At 33.2% G+C, this 22,054-nt stretch overlaps 1 protein-coding gene across 1 annotated transcript in view; it reads right to left on the bottom strand.

Moving 5' to 3' along the window:
* Nucleotides 1-22,054, bottom strand: part of LOC122815972 (zinc finger protein 845-like) — a 368,367-nt gene that overhangs the window by 32,215 nt on the left and 314,098 nt on the right. The window lies entirely within an intron of this gene.

Here is a 22,054-nt window from a genome sequence, read left to right as displayed (position 1 = left end):
TATATAGGTCACTGGTGGGATCTCATATCTGAAAGAAGGGAACATATGTCACTGCTGGGATTTCTAGTCTGAAATAAGGGACTATATATGTCTGTCTTTTGACTTTTCAGTTTTATTGCTACTTGATATTTTAATCATGGTTTCTTACTATAACTTACTGCATTCAATTTTGACCTCACAGCTGCTTGGAGATATCAGTATGTAAAGGTAACTCAAAATGGATTAGGCATCAACAGTGAATAATGATACAGGTTAAGTGCAAAATGCATTTTGTGCCTGAAACACTGAAACTGAATACTTTAGGTTACTTTGTAAATGTCAGCAGGATCTTTTGAGACTAATTTCTTTTTTTTTTTTTCTCAGTTTTTTTTTATTTTTCAAATACATTTGAACAAATTCCATAGTATTTATACATAACATCTTAAATAACTATGTACACTATTTACATTAGCCTGACACTATAACAGATCTTAATGTATACAGTTACTCTATAAGCATGTCCAATCCATTATCAGAGTGTCTGATCAATTATTGTATAGTGTCAATCAACGATAAGACTTTTCCCCAAGGGTTGTTGATAAATGGCTTTGGATAAATTCTTAGCTCTTTAATTTTAATTTCCAGTAATGCTGTGGTCTTCAGTAGGCTGTAGAAGTCTTCCAAAGTTGATATTGTGTTTGTATTCCATCTTCTTGTTATACACTTCCTTGACACTGCAAGTATAGTCCAAACTAGATACATGTTTGACCTATTCAAATGAGGACCTTCGTTCACAGTTAATAATACACGAGCTGGCTTAATTTTAACACAATCAAAGAAAATGTGGTTCCAATCTGCATTGTGTACTTGCTCACATCTCCAACATATTCCTTTTATGGAAGAACTAATTTTACTGATTCTGTCTGGGGTTAAGAATGCTCTGTGCAAGCATTTCCAATTAAATACTTTCCAGTATTGTGTAAAGGATGTATATTTTATCGATAATAAGATATTTGTTTTAATATCTTCAGTTAACTGTATCGAGTGCCCTTTTGTTATATATTTCCAATATGAGGTTTTGGGCTTTGTTTTATAGTTTATCAATATTTTGTAAAATTTTGAAATACTGTTTCCCATGTCAAAGTCATTATATATGATTTCATATATGTATTTCCTAAATTTAGGTATTTCTTTAAATGAAGAACTGTTAATTATTCTACTTAAATTTTGTGAATATGATAGAATACTCTGTTGTTGAATTTTGTATGTTGTTTTTATTACTTGCATATCTAAAACTTTTAGTTCTTTGATACATTGGAGTCAACAAGCAAATCCTTTCTGTTCCCAGGAATTAATGACGTCTCTATATATTTTATGTGGAAAGTTCTTTGTGACTATAAATGGTGTTAAAAGATCAAACCACATTTTTAACTCTATATTTGCATTAATAATTTTCCTAAATGAGTCAATGTAATAATCATACTAGTTTTAGTGGGTTTAGTTATGTTACATTCCATAATAATACATATGTGCCATGGCAAATTGTTTTTATCTGTTAATTGAATTTTTTTTTTGTAAATCATATTTATTTACTGACATTACAGTTAGTAATTCTTTCCAGTTTGTACAGTAATTTGGACTTATCCAGTCTGAGATTGTTTTAGATATTGATGCTTTTATATATGTTTCTATATCAAGAAAGTTTAATCCTCCCTGTTTCCATGGTCTGATATGATGTATTAAAGCTATTCTGTTTCTTTTGGGAAACCATAAAAATGTATTAGGCATGAATTTATTTCTTTAAGTATATTGCTTTCTGGTAACAGCTGTATTGCCAAGGCTATATATAAGAGCTTAAGCAGTAAAACAATTTTTATTAACTGTAGTCTATCTTCAAATGTTAATATTATTTTTTTCCATTTTTCCACAGAAATTTTAATTGTATTGATGATATTATTGTAGTTTTTTTTAGACTAATTCATTATTATCCTTGCATAACTCAATTCCTAGATATTTTAAGGTAGATTCTCATTTCCCTATGATGTGATCCCCCCTTAGTCTGCAGGTTTTTTATTTAAAAATAAAAACTTTGATTTTGATTTATTGAAATGGAGTCCTGAAGTCATGTGAAATTTGTCAGTGAATATATTTAATTCTTCTAATGTCTCTTTTGTATTAAAACCACAAAAGGTGCACTGAAAGCAACCCAATTAAGCCAAGGATGAAGGCAACCAGTATATGTAACATTTTAATAAAGAAAAATTCACACTAAAAACACTCCATCTCCATTAACGCTGTTTGAAAATCAGTTTTCATTTCATCACACTTCATCAGATGTGGGTTAGAATGAAAGACAGCCCTTTTATATACAATCAAACCTATGACAACAAAAAACATTGAGCCAATCAACATGAATTTCTAATATAAGAGAAGTTAATGAAACCTTTCAAATTGTAATAAAACCTTAAAAATTATTTATATTGGTATTTATTACCAAAATATAATGACTATAAAATGAATTTAAAACACTTTTAGATTAAAACAGGATGTTCATGAGTGTAAGTAAATAAATAAAAGTTAATAAAGATTATACGTTCCTTGAATCATTTCTACATCAATGTCCATGCACCATCTGCTGGTTAACAGAAGATTATTATATACATAGCTATAAAAATCATGGGATATAAATAACAATCTTTTCATGTTTAAATAATAGATAAAACAGTAAAACACTTGTTCCAGAAATTTCATGTTACATAAAAATGTATATCAGTATAAAAAGTTATAAAAAGGTTTTAAATATATGTGAACATAAAAATGTATGTCAGTGTAAAAAAGTTGCGAAATATGTATGAAGGCTATAATTTAGCTGCGCTCAATTGTAAGAGTGTGGCAAGTGATAAATGTTCATTTAATCCTGGTCTTTTATTGGCCTGCAATGTCATTTGCCACCACAATTCTCTATATTCAATGGTTTCTTCCCAGATGCCGCCACGTCCACCAATATTTACTTTTTCTAAAACAAAGAAAAGAAAGAAGGTATTTGGACATTCCAAAGAATGCTTAAATAAAGCATTATTATCTTTTTTTAGTTTGAATGTTATAGGAATGCTCATAGATTCTTTTCTTTAACCTTCTTTCAGTTTTCCCTATATAGAAAGATTGGCATTGGCGGCATGTGGCTAAATAAACTAAACCTGCTGTTTCACAACTACTAAATTCTTTACTTTTTAACTTAACTTTCCTACTTTCCAAAATACAGGATTTTTTATTCAAAATATGTTCACATTGTAAACAACGCTCATATTTAAAAGTTCCATGTCTCGTTCTACCATATCCTATTTGAGCGTTGTTAGTATTATTTTATAATAAGTTTTTCAAATTCCTTGCATTCCTGTAAACTACTTTAAAATTATATTTGTTAAGCATTTCAAGATCAGTAAAGGAAAGAAATTTATTCCATTCAGAAGTTATCACATTCCTAACCATAGAAGAGGTAGCATTATATTCCAAAATCAATGCCATATCAAAGGTTTCACCAATATTTGCATTCCCTGAATAGATATCATCAAAACCTAACCCTAAAATAGGTTTATATCTACCAGTCCTCTCTCTAATAACTTCTTTATCCATTTTCAAAATAAGTTCATCTGGATATTTCCTTTCTTTAAACATTCAGTTTAACACAATTCTTTAGTAAAATCTACTTTGTTGGAAGTCATTCTACTAGCTCTAATAAACTGCCCTTTCACTATATTACATTTATAGTGAAAGAGATGTGCACTGAAAAATGCAAGTATGAATTACAATATGAACTCTTTCGGTATATTTTGGAGTTAAAAACATTGTTATACTTATAGACTTCAACATCTAAATATTCTAACTTATCCATCGAAAATTTATAAGTGAATTTCAAAAAGTTAGTACTATTGTTTAAGTATTCAATACAATCTATTATCTCTTCCTTGGAACCAATCCATAAAACACAAATGTCATCCAGGAATCGTTTGTAAAGAATCCAACAGGTTTTATATATAGAATCAAGTATGTATTTTTCTTCCCACTTTGCCACAACTAAGTTAGCATAACTGGGTGCACATATTGCACCCATTGCTACACCTTTAGATTGATGGAAAAAATCACCTTTAAAATAGATATAATTATATTTTAATACTAATTCTGTAAGCTGTAAAAGTACCAAACATTCATCATTTGTCAAAGTGCCATCTTCGTATATTATTTCCTCCAAAAATACAAGTCCCTCTGGATGAGGGATACTCGAAAATAGGTCAATTACATCTATAGCTAAAAATCCCATATTTTCCCCATATAAATCTTGTTTCAAATTCCTAAGCAAATCCCAAGAATCTCTTAAAATATTTTGTTTTTTCATCCATAAGCTCTTAAGTTTGGTGTCCACATATTTAGTCAATGGTACTGTTTTTAACCCATCAGCAGACACTATAAGTCTTAGGGGTGGATCCATTTTGTTTTTATGGGTTTTCGGAATCCCAAATATGGTGAGTATCCTAGGTTTCTCAACTGTCAAAAAGTTTTTCAACTTTTGCTCTATCAATCCTTCCATCAACAGATCATCCAAAACCATATCAATCCTACTATATGAGATGTTTATCTCATTCTTAGAGACAGATGTACATTTATCGGTGTCTCTTAACAATTCATTTATTTTTTCTTCATAGGTCAATGTATCCATAAAAACAATCCCCCCTCCTTTATCGGGATTCATTACCCTTAAATTAATATCATTCCTGAGTTCATATAAAACTTTAATTTCATCTTTATCTAAGTTTTCTTTGTATCTAACTTTATTAAAGTTATTCCTAATCTCATTTTCCTCTATATTTTCTAAGTTCCTAATTTGAGGGTGTAATGGTGGGTTCAAAGTGTTTTTCCTGGTCAAACCCATGGATGTCTGAATAGTATTTTGTTTAAAAAGTACTTGAAAATTAATTTTTCTCACGAACATCCTTACATCTAATAAGGTCCTAGCTAAATCCCCTCTTTTGTTCAGGATATATTTGATACCATTCGATAAAAACTTAAAATGCTCCTTCTTTAAAACCACTTCACTAAAATTATAAATAATAAATTAATCATATGTGAATTTGAAAGGTTTAACAACATTGTTCATAATGGTTAAGGTGTCATTGTCCGCTTCACTGTTAATTCCTGCTTTGGATAATTCACTAACATTAAAATCACAAACATTGAAATCCAAATCGGGGTGAGTGGTATTTAATACCTCCCCCTCCCTCTTCTTCTTGCTCCCTGAAAATTTGTATAATGTTCCTGATATTGTTCTTTAGTTTTAATCCTTTCTGATCTCCGCAAGGGGGGCATTCAGAGACATCATCTAAGTCAGAAACTTGTTCCCCTTTATGTGCATATTCTCTAGGGGGGTCATTGGCACTATTATTATTATTAATATAGTCCCTATTCCCCCTTTTGTTGTTGTTTTTCCAACCACCATCATTAACCTTTGGTTCTGGGTAACTTACACCATTTTTATACTTATTGATATCTCTCTAATTTTTTTTAATTTTCCTTTTACTCAATTCTTTACATTGTCCATCAATGTCAGACAAAACATTATCATATTTTCCCTTACTGAGGGAATATTATATATCAAATCATCCTTTATACATTCATTCACTCTTTCAATTTCTTTTAACAAGTCATTTTTCACTTTTACATTTTCATCAATTATACATTTCAATGCTTCTAACTCACATCTTTTAAAAACATTAACCATTTTTTTATGAAAAGTACTTCCTGGAATCATGTTGTTTGGATATTTCCAAATTCTTAGACCCTTGGGTACAATATTTTCACCTAAACATTCTTTCAGATAACTGTTTTCAATAGCTATGCTTTTAGCCTTATATAACATCTTCTGGAAATGAATTAATTTATTATTATAACTCTCAGTAATTGGTCCAGGTTTAAACAATTTATCTTTAAAGTCATTAGTAAAACTAACCTGTAACCAATCTTTCAGTTCCATTTTTTGTTGTTATTATTTGTTTGGCTAGTCCCACTAACATAAGCATTCTGCCCAGCCTGTATAGCAAGTCCAGTGTTATTGGCAGTCTTGTGAACATTCTCCCCTTGTTTTCCCTTTAAAATCACTGGTGTTAAGCCAAAATCTGTAATGGTGACATCGGACAAGCAACTGGCATCATCATTTACTTCTTGAATGCCATTTCTGGCAACATTTTAAATAGCAAGCTGTTCTCCTGCTGCCATTTCCTGGTTCCACCCTTTTTGTGCTGTAGTGACTAAAGTTACCATGGATTGGCAGAGAGGTGACAGTAAATCTACCAGTTGAGTTAACTGGCCTATCAGCTTCCTTGTTTGGCCAATCGCTTCCTTCTCAGTCCTTCCTTCCTTATCCAATATATATCCAAACAACATGATTCCAGGAAGTACTTTTCATAAAAATTTAGTTAATATTTTTAACAGATGTGGGTTAGAAGTATTGAAATGTATAATTGATGAAAATGTAAAAGTGAAAAAAGACTTGTGACTTATTGAGAGAGATATCAATAAGTATAAAAATGGTGTACGTTACCCAGAACCAAAGGTTAATGATGGTGGTTGGAAAAACAACAACCCGGGGGGGGGAATAGGGACTATATTAATAATAACAGTTCCAATGACCTCCCTAGAGAATATGCACATATAGGGGAACAAGTTTCTGACTTAGATGATGTCTGTGAATACCGCCCCTTGCAGAGATCAGAAAGGATTAAAAATAAAGAACAATATCAGGAACATTATACAAATTTTTGGGGAGCAGGAAGAAGGGGAGGGGGAGGTATTAAATACCACTCACCCCGACTTGGATTTCAATGTTTGTGATTTTAATGTTAGTAAATTATCTAAAGCAGGAATTAACAGTGAAGCGGACAATGACACCTTAATCATTATGAACGATGTTGTTAACCCTTTCAAATTCACATACAATTCATTCATTATTTATAATTTTAGTGAAGTGGTTTTAAAGAAGGAGCATTTTAAGCTTTTATCAAAAGGTATCAAATATATCCCGAACAAAAGAGGAGATTTAGCTAGGACTTTATTAGATGTAAGGATGTTCATGAGAAAAATTAATTTTCAAGTACTTTTTAAACAAAATACTAAATACTATTCAGACATCCACAGGTTTGACCAGGAAAAGCACTTTGAACCCACCATTACACCCTCAAATTAGGAACTTAGAAAATATAGTGGAAAATGAGATTAGGAATAATTTTAATAAAGTTAGATACAAAGAAAACTTAGATAAAGATGAAATTAAAGTTTTATTATGAACTCAGGAATGATATTAATTTAAGGGTAATGAAACCCGACAAAAGAGGGGGAATTGTTTTTATGGATACATTGACCTATGAAGCAAAATAAATGAATTGTTAAGAGACACAGATAAATATACATCTGTCTCTAAGAATGAGATAAACATCTCATATAGTAGGATTGATACGGTTTTGGATAATCTGTTGATGGAAGGATTGATAGATCAAAAGTTGAAAAACTTTTTGACAGTTGAGAAACCTAGGATACCCGCCATAATTGGGATTCCGAAAACCTATAAAAACAAAATGGATCCATCCCTAAGACTTATAGTGTCTGCTGATGTCAAAAACACTGCCATTGGCTAAATATGTGGACACCAAATGTAAGAGCTTATGGATGAATAAACAAAATATTTTAAGAGATTCTTGGGATTTGCTTAGGAATTTGAAACAAGATTTATATAGGGAAAATATAGGATTTTTAACTATAGATGTAACTGACCTCTTTTCGAGTATCCCTCATCCACAGGGACTTGTATTTTTAGAGGAAATAATATATGAAGATGGCTCTTTGACAAATGATGAATGTTTGGTACTTTTAAAGCTTACAGAATTAGTATTAAAATATAATGATATCTATTTTAAATGTGAATTTTTCCATCAATCTAAAGGTGTAGCAATGGGTGCAATATGTGCACCCAGTTATGCTAACTTACTTTTGGCAAGGTGGGAAGAAAAATATGTACTTGATTCTATATATAAAACCTGTTGGATTCTTTACAAACAATTCCTGGATGACATTTGTGTTTTATGGGTTGGTTCCAAGGAACAGATAACAAATTTTATTGAATACTTAAACAATAGTACTAACTTTTTGAAATTCACTTATAAATTTTCGATGGATAAGTTAGAATATTTAGATGTTGAAGTATATAAGTATAACAGTGTTTTTAACTCCAAAATATACAGAAAGAGTTCATATTGTAATTCATACTTGCATTTTTCAGTGTACACCTCTTTCACTATAAACATAATATAGCGAAAGGGCAGTTTATTAGAACTAGTAGAATGACTTCCAACAAAGTAGATTTTACTAAAGAATTAATTGTGTTAAATCGAATGTTTAAAGAAAGGAAATATCCAGATGAATTTATTTTGAAAATGGAGAAAGAAGTAATTAGAGAGAGGACTGGTAGATATAAACCTATTTTAGGGTTAGGTTTTGATGATATTTATTTATTTATTTACATTTGTTGACCGGGGTGTCTGACTGGACGTAGGTCCCTTTTCAGCGGAGGCCCGGGGAGAAAAGATCCACAGTTAAAATAAACAGACAGTAGTTACATTGGATTGCATAGCGATTAACAATTTTACATAGCAATTAATTACAAACATGATATCTATTCAGGGAATGCAAATATTGGTGTAACCTTTGATATGACATTGATTTTGGAATATAATGCTACCTCTTCTATGGTTAGGAATGTGATAACTACTGAATGGAATACATTTCTTTCCTTTACTGATGTTGAAATACTTAAAGATAATTTTAAAGTAGTTTACAAGAATGCAAGGAATTTGAAAAACTTATTACAAAATAATACTAACAACGCTCAAATAGGATATGGTAGAATGAGACATGGAACTTTTAAATGTCGGCGTTTTTTACAATGTGAGCATATTTTGAGTAAAGAATCCTGTATTTTGGAAAGTAGGAAAGTTGAGTTAAAAAGTAAAGATTTTAGTAATTGTGAAACAGCAGGTTTAGTTTACTTAGCCACATGCCACCAATGCCAATCTTTCCATATAGGGAAAACTGAAAGACTGTTAAAGAAAAAATCTATGAGGATTCCTATGACATTCAAACTAAAAAAAGATAACAATGCTTTATTTAAGCATTCTTTGGAATGTCCAAATGCCTTCTTTCTTTTCTTTGTATTAAAAAAAGTAATTATTGGTGGACATGGCTGCATGTGGGAAGAAACCATTGAATATAGAGAATTGTGGTGGGAAGTGATATTGCAGGCCAATAAAAGACCAGGATTAAATGAACATTTATCACTTGCCACACTCTTAAAATTGAGAGCAGCTAAATTATAGCCTTCATACATGTTTCACAACTTTTTTACACTGACATACATTTTTATGTTCACATATGTTTCATAACTTTTTATAACTTTTTATACTGATATACATTTTTATGTAACATGAAATTTCTGGAACAAGTGTTTTGCTATTTTATCTATTATTTAAACATGAAAAGATTGTTATTTATATCCCATGATTTTTATAGCTATTTATATAATATGCTTCTGTTAACCAGCAGATGGCGCATGGACATTGATGTACAAATGAATCAAGGAACGTATAATCTTTATTAACTTGTATTTATTTACTTACACTCATGAACATCCACTTTTAATCTAAATGTGTTTTAAATTCATTTTATAGTCATTATATTTTTGGTAATAAATACTAATATAAATAATTTTTAAGGTTTTATTACAATTTGAAAGGTTTAATTAACTTATTTTATATTAGAAATTCATGTTGATTGGCTCAATGTTTTTTGTTGTCATAGGTTTGATTGTATATAAAAGGGCTGTCCTTCATTCTAACCCACATCTGATGAAGTGTGATGAAACGAAAAAGGATTTTCAAACAGCGTTAATGGAAAAGGAGTGTTTTTAGTGTGAATTATTCTTTAATAAAACATTACATATACTGGTTGCCTTCATCCGTGGCTTTATTGGGTCGCTTTCAGTGCACCTTTCATGGTTTTACTGGATTCGCATTGTATACTTTTTGCCTGCACTTGGATTTTATTTGTGGTCTCTTTTGTATTAGATAATGTCAGTAATATGTCATCAGCAAATAGCATTATTTAGAATTGTATTGTTCATAAACATCTATTCCTTTGATTTTTATATTGTTACGAATTGAATCTGCCAATCTTTCAATAGCCAGACCAAACAGAATCAGTGACATGGGACATCCTTGTTTAGTGCCTTTTGCTATATGTATAGATTCAGAGGTAAAAGGAACTAATTTGACATACGCTAAATTATTTGTATATATAGTCTTTAGGCGATGAACAACGGATACAGGAAATTCAAATAGCATTAGGATTTTGAATAAATAGTCCCAATTTAGGGAATCAAAGGCTTTCGGCAATATCGACACCAACTATGAGTGTTTCTTTATTTTTTTTATTAACATAATCTATAATGGAAATTATCCTTTTAATATTGTTATGTGCGTGTCTATGATATATAAATCCAGTTTGATCATTATTTATTGTTTTGGATAGCGGTATTTTCATTCTGTTAGTAAATATTGTCATAAATATCTTATAGTCATTACTTAATAATGATAAAGGTCTATATGAGGAATAGAGTTTTGGGGATTTGTTTTCCTTTAGGATTGGTGTGATTAAGGAACATCTCAAAGAGGGTGGTATTAAAGCTTGTGACTGAATTTCTAATAGAGTTTTATGGAAGAAGGACAGTATCTTTGAAGGAAAAAGTTTATATATTTCCATAATTATGCCATCTATACTTGGAACTTTATTATTTTTACCCTCTTTTATTGTATCTGTAATTTCTTTGTAGGATATGGGTGTTTGCAGGTCTAGTTTTAATTTTCTGTGGTTTTTTATATTAGAACATTTTTCATCTAGATTTAATTGAGCGGTATGTATATTTTCTTTTTGGAAATGTTCCATTAAGAATGTCACCTATATCCGATACATTTTCCATTTCTTTTCATGGAAGATACTTTTAATGTTATTAGCTTTTGATTGTATTTTGATTCTTGTGAATAAATTATGTAGATATTTGGGATAAGTGGCCAAGGTATTAATTGTTAGTTTCTCTAAAGCTAAACTAGTTTTATGTGTTAGAATTTTGTTGTATTTATTGTTTAATACTTCTACTTTCTTTTTCATCTCCAAATGATTTTGATTTTTTTCAGCTTTTACTAACAAAAGTTTGGATTGTAGATCTAATAATTCAGAATCCCATTCTCCGATTTTTTTTTATACCAAGTTAGGGTTTTACCATATATGTAAGCTTTTAAGGAGTACCATATCATTGTTTTGTTTATATCTGTGGTGTAATTAGTATCTAAGAAGAACTGTAATTCAGATAATAACCAAGGGGTTGAACTCTTTAATTTTAGTTATATATGCTGGAATTCTGGAGTTAAAGATGAATGGTTTGTACCCATTTTGAAGTTTTAGTATCAATGAATTGTGGTCTGAAAAGGGGTATTGACTGATTGAGAAATTAATGATTTTAGAGTGTAAGTCATGGGCAGCAAATATTTTATCTATTCTAGTTTGGGTACCAAATCTGTCATCTTGATGGGAAAACAAATATTTATCTTCTTTAAATTTGAAAGTATCTACAAGATGAAATGATTCTACCCACTTGTTTAAAGCTTTTGATACAGCAGATGTACGCAGCGGTCTTTTATTTGTAGTTTCAGAAATATCAAATATACAGTTAAAATCTCCTCCTAATATTAAGTTGACTTTATAATTATTGGAAATGAAATCCAAGTGTTTTTAACAGTTCCTGCTCCAATGCCTGGAAACCAGTATAGCTTGTTTAAGGTCCATATTCTGTTATTATATTTAACTATTACTAATGCCATAAGGCCATCTTTATCTTCATACTTACAAATGATTTCTGGGTTAATCACATTTGTTTTCCATAAAATTATTACCCCTTTTATCTTTGTCGTATAAGTGGATTGCACCAATATCAAATTGTCATTTGTTTTGAAATGAGTTTCTTGAAGGAAGACAATTTGTGCTTTGTTCAGTTTTAAATATTTCAGTAGATTTGATCTCTTGCTAGGATTGTTTAAGTCACTGGTATTTAAAGATAAAGTTAAATCCATCTTAGGTTATTTAGACTGTGTATTTTTTGTTTTATTGTGACTATTAAACATTTTCCACTGATAAGTATAAAGTATATGTTTGAGCTTTTAAAGGAAATTATGGTGGTGCTGCAGTAGCGTTGTTGCCTCACAGCAAGACATTGTCCCGTTCGATTCTCAGCTAGAGCGTCTTCTGTGAAGACATGCGTGAATGGGTGCACCTTCGTTGAAGGTTGTGCATTAGGGCCGGCAACTCAGCACGTAAAAATCAACTGCCAATCATTAGTAGACCGGAGTTCCGCTGTGGCGACCCCTAACCGGGAAAAGCCGAAAGACACAGAACCATTTTATACTTTTGAGTGTTTACCAGTAAAGTAATGTTTTAGTCAGGCATACTAAAAATGTTTTTGTGAAATAACAAATTTAAATTAATAAATGTCAACAAAACTAAGATCCTCACTAGCCATGGAATGAAAATCATTCTTAATCTGATGGATAAACCTAAGTCCATCAGATTATCACTCATATCTTGACAATCCAAAACATCTGAGCTCCATAAATTGAATTATCATATGGAGAATACGTTTAATAGGAATAAGTAATATTTATATTATTTTGAACAGATATAGTACTATTGTAGATGAGACATAATTCTAATACAATATATACATCTACTTATTGTATAAGCAATTAATATTTACATAAAAGATAGATGACAAGCAATTCAATCACAGTAAAGTAGGATGCATCATATATGAAAACTCAGTAAAAGTTTATAGCATACAGTTATTTAACATATTCACCCTTATTGATGAAGTCTTTCAAAATGTATTACTTAATATAAATAGAAGGTAATAATATTTATACCTAATGTTTATAATACAATGTATTTTACTGGATATATCAGAAGTTATATTTCGTTGTTTGCCAGCATTTAAGTAATCACTTTGTTTGTTGTTAACTTATTTAAACCATCAAGTTTGTTTTATGTAAACATTGATGAACGTTAGTGCATTTTAATTATCAGTGCATCTTTCTTCCCCCCATTTACTACACATAAGGATTTTCATATCTATCATTTCTTATTATAAAATGAGTTAATAGGTTAAAAACAACAAATTCACTTATTGTGATTACTGATTACAAGTTCCATTTCCATATTCATAAATTGCCATTTTATGGCATATACTGAAAGTGTTTAGATTTAAATGGCAACATTCTATTTTGTATAATCAGCAAAGGTTAAACTAAGTGATTATTGTCAATTTAATACTATGTGTTCAGAATGTGACATTCCTAGTTCAGGCTTCTATTGTTTCCCTTCAACAACTTTGTCAGTTTGATGTCATGTATAAAACATTAGTTACCTTGGTAACAGCTTAAGCTTAAGTATTACATATGGTCAAAAATGGGTTACAAAACCACAATTCAAGTTATAGCAATTATATGACTTGTTATGCACATTTACTTACATGAGAAAATGATCATGCTTCCCCTTGATGTTCAATATACTGTATGTCATTTATGACAAGTTAAAACAGTAGTGTTATTATACACAAGCCCATGTTATTAAACTGAGTGTCTACTGTCAATTTAATATTATTTGTTCAGAATTTGATTGTTACATTCTGTAACATTTCAAGTTCAGGCTTCTATTGTTTCTCTTGAACAACTTTGTCAGTTTGAGGTCATGTATAAAACATTAGTTACCTTGGTAACCACTTAAGTATTATATATGGTCAAGATGGGTTACAAAAACTACAATTCAAGTTAAAGCAATTACATGACTTGTTATGCATATTTACTTATATAAGAAAATCATCATGCTTCCCCTTGATGTTCAATGTAGTGTATGTCATTTATGACAAGGTAAGAAAGTAGTGTTATTATACACAAACCCACATTATTAAATCCTGTCTTTAATATCTAAATTCAGCAGACTGCTTCATCTTATATGGTGATTATATATTTTATGACTTGATTTACTAAAATCATACATTACATAACTATTGTGTGTGTTTTTTGCTGTTGCTTAGTTATTTGAGAGCCCACACACTGTAATGCTTATTCTTATTATTAGCTCCTTCCAAGCATGTTTATACAGTCTATAGACTTTAAATTATGAGACCCTTCAAGTTTCTTATTTGTTATAAGTATATTCCATCCTTACATACACACATATCAGTACTTCAAGGATGGGCAACAATGTCCATCCAGTTTTGCCAGAATACCATTCACTAGTTCATGTGGTGTGTTTCCAGGCTGTTCTTAAAATATCCAAACCAATATTTGTCCTGTCCCATTTTACCAGCCTGTTCCATGCAGTGGCCACTCTGCCAGTGAACCACTCAACACACCTTACATTCCCACAGATATTTCCACAAAGGAAATCTGATGACTTTATAGTACTTCCCAGCAACCCTAAACACCCCTAAAATCGGCTATCCCCATATGCCCAACACATCCGAACAAGCTCACCTCCCAGACCACTGCAAAAAGTACTGCACAAGACCAAGTGCTATTAGTCTTTCACAATAACCCAGACTTCTACTCTTAAAACAACCCTTATATATATATATATATATATATATATATATATATATATGGGTTCCCTTCAGAAGCTCGAAATATTGAAATCTCGAATTTCAGTATTTCGAGCCTAAGAAGCTGAATTCACATAATAGCAAAAGTTTAGAAGCGCGAAATTCTAAACCTCAAATACCGGAGGTTTTGAATTTCGCGCTTCTAAAGTTCCACTGTGGTCATGTATTCAGGTAAGTGTGTGTGTGTGTGTGTGTGTGTGTGTAAGGGGTTTGGGTAGGGGCTGTGGTGTGTGTCAGTGTGTTTTGTTGCTGTGATGTGTGTGTGCAAGGAGAATGCAGCTTGAGTGGTGGTGTTTTGTGTGTGTTTGTATGTAGTGCGACCTCAGAGTGAGAATATTTAAGTTGGGGCAGTGTTGAGGGCACAGCCCCCCACATGGGGGTGCAGGGGGGCTTGCTGCTTTCACGTAGTAGAGTGATTGTGTTTGTGTGGTGGATGGTGTGTGTGTGTGTGTGTGTGTGTGTGTGTGTGTGTGTGTGTGTGTGTGTGTGTAGTAAAACCACAAAATTCAAAACCTCTGGTATTCGACGTTTTGAATTTTGCAGTTTTTAGTTTTCATTGGTTTTTTTTGGATTCAACTTCTTGGGCTCAAGATACTGAAATTCGAGATTTCAGTATTTCGAGCTTCTGAAGTGAATCTACACACACACACATATATATATATATATATATATATATATATATATATATATATATATATTTATTTATTTATTTTAAACCAAAAACTTCACTGCCGAGAATCACCTCGGAGGCTCCTTAGAGCTGTTAAGCATTATCGTCACTCTGTTGCCATTACCATAGCAACCTGGGAGCCTCTGTTTCTTTTAGTGTGTCTGTATATTGCATACCAGGGACTTGCGATGCACCTGAAGCAAAGCTTCACTTCACTGCAACTTCAAGCCTAAATTCCCTCCCTTTCAGTGAGGCAGCAGCCAGGAAAAGAATGGAGAGCAAACAAGATAAAAAAAAAAAAAAACTCCCATCAAGCCGCCACAAGAGATAACACATTCTTCCAACTTTCCCACCTCTCACTCAGCAGATGTATAAACAGACTACTCTGCCAAAATATAACAAATCACGGTTTTATCCACCCCCTTCCCCTGGATCCAGGCTAAAACACCAAATGTCTCTTCCTAATACACAAGCATCAGTAAACCTTGATCACAAGCTGCAATCCACAGCTTCCCGGAGATGAAAATGGCAACATACAACAGCTGCAAGACACAGCTGCAGCTACATACACCATGTCAGGCTTAATCAAACAGCACTCTAAGCTATGATACCTGCCATAATTTAATATGTTTAGACAGAATAATAATGATATTTGTACTAGCTGCCAGACATGGCTGCATCCACGCACACCATATCAGGATTGATCAAACAGCACTCGAAGCTATGACATCTGCCATAACTGAGATTAACTATGTTTAGACAGAATAATAATGACATTTGTACTAGCTGCCAGACACAGCTGCATCCATGCACACCATATCAGGATTGATCAAACAGCACTCGTAGCTGTGATACCTGCCATAATTTATATTAACTATATTTAGACAGAATAATGATGACATTTGTACTAAGAGCTTGCTACTGTTATTTAACCAGGATATGCATAACATTTCTAAATCATACTTTAACTGAAGAAGGCATTTGTCTCCATGAAACCATTTTTTTTCAAAACACTCTACTGTTACTGCTATTATATATGATGTTAATTTGTTACATTTGAGTCTGAACTCTGATATATGGTACCTTGTTGAATTAGTTAATTAATTACTTAAATTATTATAAGTAAAGTCATATTCACTGAGTTCAAGTAGGGGAATAGAAACTTGTATGTTTGTATTGTATGTTGCTTTGTTTGGCTTATATATAATGTAAACAGTAACCCATCTTGACCTACCTTTGTTTGTGCAGAATTATTGGACTCTTTGAACATTCTGAATAAATCATTACTGTTTCTCAGTTGTTTAAGACACCCTCCTTTTTTTAAATAAAAACAGATGACAAGTGATGCATCATATCAGTTGATACTTCGAGAGATGTAGTTGTAAGAGTTATTTATTTATTTATTTATTTTGGGACAGCTATCTTGGAATCAGTTTTTTGTTTCTTCTTTCTAGCATCAGTCCAAGGATTTGTTTCTTTTATTCTTTTAAGAGTAGGGGCCATCCATTCCATTTCTTCTGGGATAGGCACTATGTTGTTGTTTTTACTGAATATAGTAGCTTCTTCTAAGTCATTAAAGGTTCTCATCTCATTGGCAAAAAATATTTTTATCTTGGCTGGAAAGGCCAGCTGTGCTTTAATGTTGTTTTGTTTCAACAGTTTTATTATTGGCCAGACTTTTTTCCTTTGTTCTAGTATTCTGGAAGAATAATCATTGTCAAACCATATCAGGCTTTGATTGTATTTTAAAGGGGATTTTCTCCAAGCACATTTTAATATTAGTTCCTTGTCCAGAAATGAAAGAAATGTTATAACTATGGATCTAGGTAGAGTATTTGTTGAGTTAGAAGCAGGTTTCCTCAGTGCTCTATGCACCCTTTCAGTTCCAAATGAAAGTCCCTCTTTCAAGTCTAAAAATTCAGGAATCCAGGTTAAGAATGAAATAATGTCTTCACCTTCAGTGTTTTCAGGCAGACCAAAGATCCTTATGTTGTTTCTCCTTTCCCTGTTTTCTAAGTCATCTATTTTGTTAAGCAGCCATGTATTCTGTTTAAGCAGAAATTCTTTTTGGAGTTCTTCCTCTTTGAGTCTCCCTTCAGTGTGATTTAAAGAAGTCTCTATATTTGTTATTTTTGTATGGTGTTGCTGTAATAGTTCCTTAAGAGTATCAGTCTGTTTTTGAGAATTTAATTTGAGGTTTTCTAAGTCATTTTTAAAGCCATCCATCTTCAAAGATAGTTCCTGTAAGGTAGATGTCATCAATTGCACTTCTTTTTCAAAGCAGCATCTGGATGAGAATTCCTTGAGTTGTTCATATTCAGTGACTGAATATATCTCCAAGTTACCTGACAGGAAATTTTTTGTATATTTCCACCAAAATTTATATTTATGTAGTTTAGTAGTTTATCTATAGATTTCTAATGTTTTAAACTTGAAAATAATAATATCTTCCTATATTATTATACTAGTTTATGGAGCTCTCAAAATTCACTTTTCTCAGTTGGCCATCTAGGCTCCACCCCTGAGTCTAATTTCTGATGTCACAGTCACCTTGTGGCCACACTAAGTTTAGCATCTTATCAATTTATGCTTCCTCTAGCAGATTTTTTTCACTGTTACGACCAGTAAGATTTTCAAATGTTTGATCAAAGTTATTCTGTAGTATATAACAATGCTAGAGGTTGCTACCATAGGTCTCAACCTCTTAAGAGGCCAGTGTGGAACACAAACCCTAACAATGTGTGACAAATGGTCAAAATGTGGAACACCCTATTTTCGCACTGCGCGAAACGTGCCTTCGCCATGGAGCATGGTAGAACTGTAAAATTCAATAACACACACTTCTCAGATCCAAAAACCTTTATTTGATAATCTACAACACCTTAACCACACCATAAGTAAATGAAACAGCACTTTACAAAAATAAAAATCACATTTACTACATTTTCGAAAGACATATTGCAATTCACACAAAGTTTAGACCAAGTTAAACAGCATCCTATCATACGTCAGATGTAGACTTATTGTATGCTGCTGTGGCTTTCTTGGCAGCCTCTAAAACATGTTTTGGCAGCTTAATATCACAGACATCCAGTTCTTCATTCATTATGACTGCCAACAAAGAGTTCAGTGTTTTTACACTCCGAGACTGACACAGTTCAGTTTTCACTTTCCGCACCATACTAAATGCCCTTTCCGCTTGTGCATTAGAGTGTGGCAAGCAAAGGAGGCTCATCATCAGCTGCTTAAAGAGGGGAAGTTTCCCTTCAGTGCAAAGGTCCCTCAGAAGGTGTGCCCAGTACTGTGACACACATGAGTGAGACCCATCTACTGGGCCTGTCAGATTCCCTGTGTCCTCGATCTGATATTGGGTGAACTCATCGATTAGTTGTTCAGCCTCAACATCATTTTCACATACACCCAGATGGAAGCCAACATCTCTGACAAGCCCTGAAGAAATGTCCAATTTTTTGGCTGGATTAATAAGTAATATAGCATCTTTCAGTAAGTGATCCTGCATGGGAAACTTTTTCAGCATTTTCTGCAGCACTGCAGCATAAAAAGCTGCAACTTTTTTGTAAAAGTTAAATTCAATGACTGTGCCAGCAATATCCTCCTCATGGCTGTTCATGTACCGCTTGACTTCATAGTCAATCCGCAGTTCACCATTTGATAGAACACAGCTACTGTCAGTCAACACTGACACACCACTGTGTTTGATTAGTCTGACAGCAGCTGCAGGTCTGAGGACTCTGCCAGCGTACTGCTGCAGGAGTTTATGCACAGTGGCATGCAGTATCAGTAGCTGACTTTCTCTGCTCTGAAGCTGTATGTTGAACTCCAATAAGGGTTCCAGTGCATACTTAAGGAACATAAAAATCATATGCACTTCATGACTCTGCAGGTTTTTAGAAATGAAGTCAATCTTAGCAGACTTTGGCTCTGCAGACAGAAAATATGAATTTAGAGCTAGCCACATGTCCAGGGTTCTTTTAATAACCTTACCAAGACTGAGTCATCTAGTAGGTGCATGTCTAATGATCTTGAGGGGGTCAGTATCTGTGAACAAAGCAAATTCCTGCAGTTTTTGTTGTCTTTGTGCACTAGAACTGAAATAGCAGTACACATCTGATATAAGTTCATCAACTGGTGAATGTAGTGCTTTTACAGCAGCCTTACTGCAGAGATCTGCCAAGTGGCAGAGACACCCCATGTTTATAATTGTGGGCTTCACCTCCTTTAAACGCGACAGCACAGAATTGTGTTTTCCAATCATTGAGGCAGCATTGTCTGAAGAAAAGCCCACAATGTTGGAGACTGGAATGTTAAATTTTGTCAGAGTGGATATTAAAGAATCAAACATTGTTTGCCCAGTTCCTGAAACACATTCTGGCATATGAGGGAACCTTATCACATTTTTGCTTGCCTTTTCATCAAGGTAACCAACAAGGATGACTTATAGTTTGTCATCTCCCATGTCTGTGCTTTGGTCCATATACACACAGAATGGTGATTTCTGGCAGGCTGCTGCTGCATCACTCTAGTAATGAGGCCCCAGAACATCCCGTGCAATGCTTGATGCCTTCGTTGCTCCACATGTCATTTTACAGAGAACATCTTGATCCTCTCCACACTTCTTCATAATTTCAGGATGTGTTTTCCTGCTGCAAATGATAAGTTGTGTTTAGCAAGGAGAGACACAAAACCAAACTCTGCCTCAACCACCTTTGTACTTGTTAAACTCTGAGGTCCAAAGAAATCCACCATAGATCTTCCAGCTGCATGCTTGCAATTCTGCCTGTGTTTCTCACTGTCGGCATGTCTTTGCAGATCATGCTGGTTCCAGTGATGGATTGTGAAATCCGTGTTACAAGTCTTGCAGAAAGCAAATTTTCACTCAATGCCTACTCAAAGAAAGCCAGTCAAAGGCACTTGCCCAACTTGGCTGAAAAATTGTATATCTTCTTTTCTTTGGGGTGCAATCTATATCTACATCCCTGTCCTCACTGTAATCTGGGTAGTCTGTACCTAGCAGGTTTGTAAAACAGTGGTGTTAAACAATGAAACAAATGGGGCTACAGTATAGAAAGGAAAATTAGAAAATGTCCTCAATAGCAAAGATACAAGACAATAGGGCCATAATCTATCCGTATCACTGGACGTTTCCTGACTTTGCACCCTCTTGTCTTGCTCATCTCTGCTCCTTTTCTTTACTATAAAGGCCTGCATGCTTCACTTCCTTGCTTCGATGACACTTTCAATCCTCTGGTGCTCACTTGCCCACCTAACCAGTGCTGCAGAAGGGAAGAGTGACTTTCATGACATTCAGTACTCAAAGCACCCTTGATTATCTCAAAATCCATGCCAAGGATAAACACATCCAGCTTAACAAAGGCAGTTGCAACACACATCATGGCAATACTACTTGCATTTTACATTCACTACTTTAGATGTGTTCTACCCCTGTCCTACAGCAAGGTAGGGGGCCTGGCAAAGATCAAAAGGAACAAAAAAAGGGTGCAAAAACAGATAAATTCCAATAACCAAGGAAGAAACAGCAAAAAAAGTCCAATTGGCCTGGCAAAGATGCCTAAAAATGTACTTAAAACCAGGGCCCTCTGCGCTTTTACAAGAATGTGCCATTTAAGACAAAGAATTCAAGATCAAGTTACACAAAGTTCTACCAAAAGCAAAACTGGATACGTTAAAGCACCCCATTACTATAACTCACTTTTGACATCCATCTGGACATGCTTCTCAACCTCTTAGTGCAAGAAAACTGGACAAAGCCCAACATAAGAGGGACAAGCAGCACAGAGACTTTAAATATTGCTCTTATAACCTTAGAAATATTGTTAGAATATTGCTCTAATAACCTTAGAAATATTGCTTGAATATTGCTCTTATAAACTTAAATATTGCTAGAATATTCCTCTTAAAACCTTAGAAATATTGATCTTATAAACCTAGAAAGTTGCTAGAACAGGACCTGTCTTGGCATACAGTTTCTCAAAAAAAAAGGCAATTGCTTTCAGAGACGTACTAGGGGGACAAGCAGCAGAAACATACAACCACTTTAAAAACTGCTCCTATAAATATAGAAAGTTGCTAGAAGAGGACCAGTCTTGGCATACAGTTTCTCAAAAAAAATAAAAGGAAATTAATTTCAGAGACGTACTAGGGGGACAAGCAGCAGAAACATACAAACACTTTAAATATTGCTCTTATAAATCTAGATAGTTTAATGGAAGCAAGCCGAAAAAACAACCAAAACCAATACTGCAGGCTTGCCAGGAGATCCAAATAAAGGTCAGAAACCAAGAGAAGGTTACTTTATTAAAATTCTCGTTGACAAATAACGCCAGATCAATTAATACGTTTTCGACCACAGACAAGTCTTCATCAGAATAAACAGTAAAATGTTTTCTCAGGATGACTTTAGGAATGGTTTACTTTTTATGGACACTATTTTAAATAATAATTTTATGTTTTTTCAAGGTGAATTTTACAAGCAAAAGAGGGGAGTGGCGATGGGGGCCAAGTGTGCCCCCACATATGTGAATATTGTTTTGTCTAGGTGGGAGGAACTACACATATTAAAT

This window comes from Protopterus annectens, chromosome 11.part0, assembly GCF_019279795.1.
Source record: "Protopterus annectens isolate FY-2018-M chromosome 11.part0, PAN1.0, whole genome shotgun sequence".
Classification (NCBI taxonomy): Eukaryota; Metazoa; Chordata; order Ceratodontiformes; family Protopteridae; genus Protopterus; species Protopterus annectens.
Note: the sequence above shows the minus strand (reverse complement) of the source record. Positions and strands in the feature narration are given on the sequence as shown.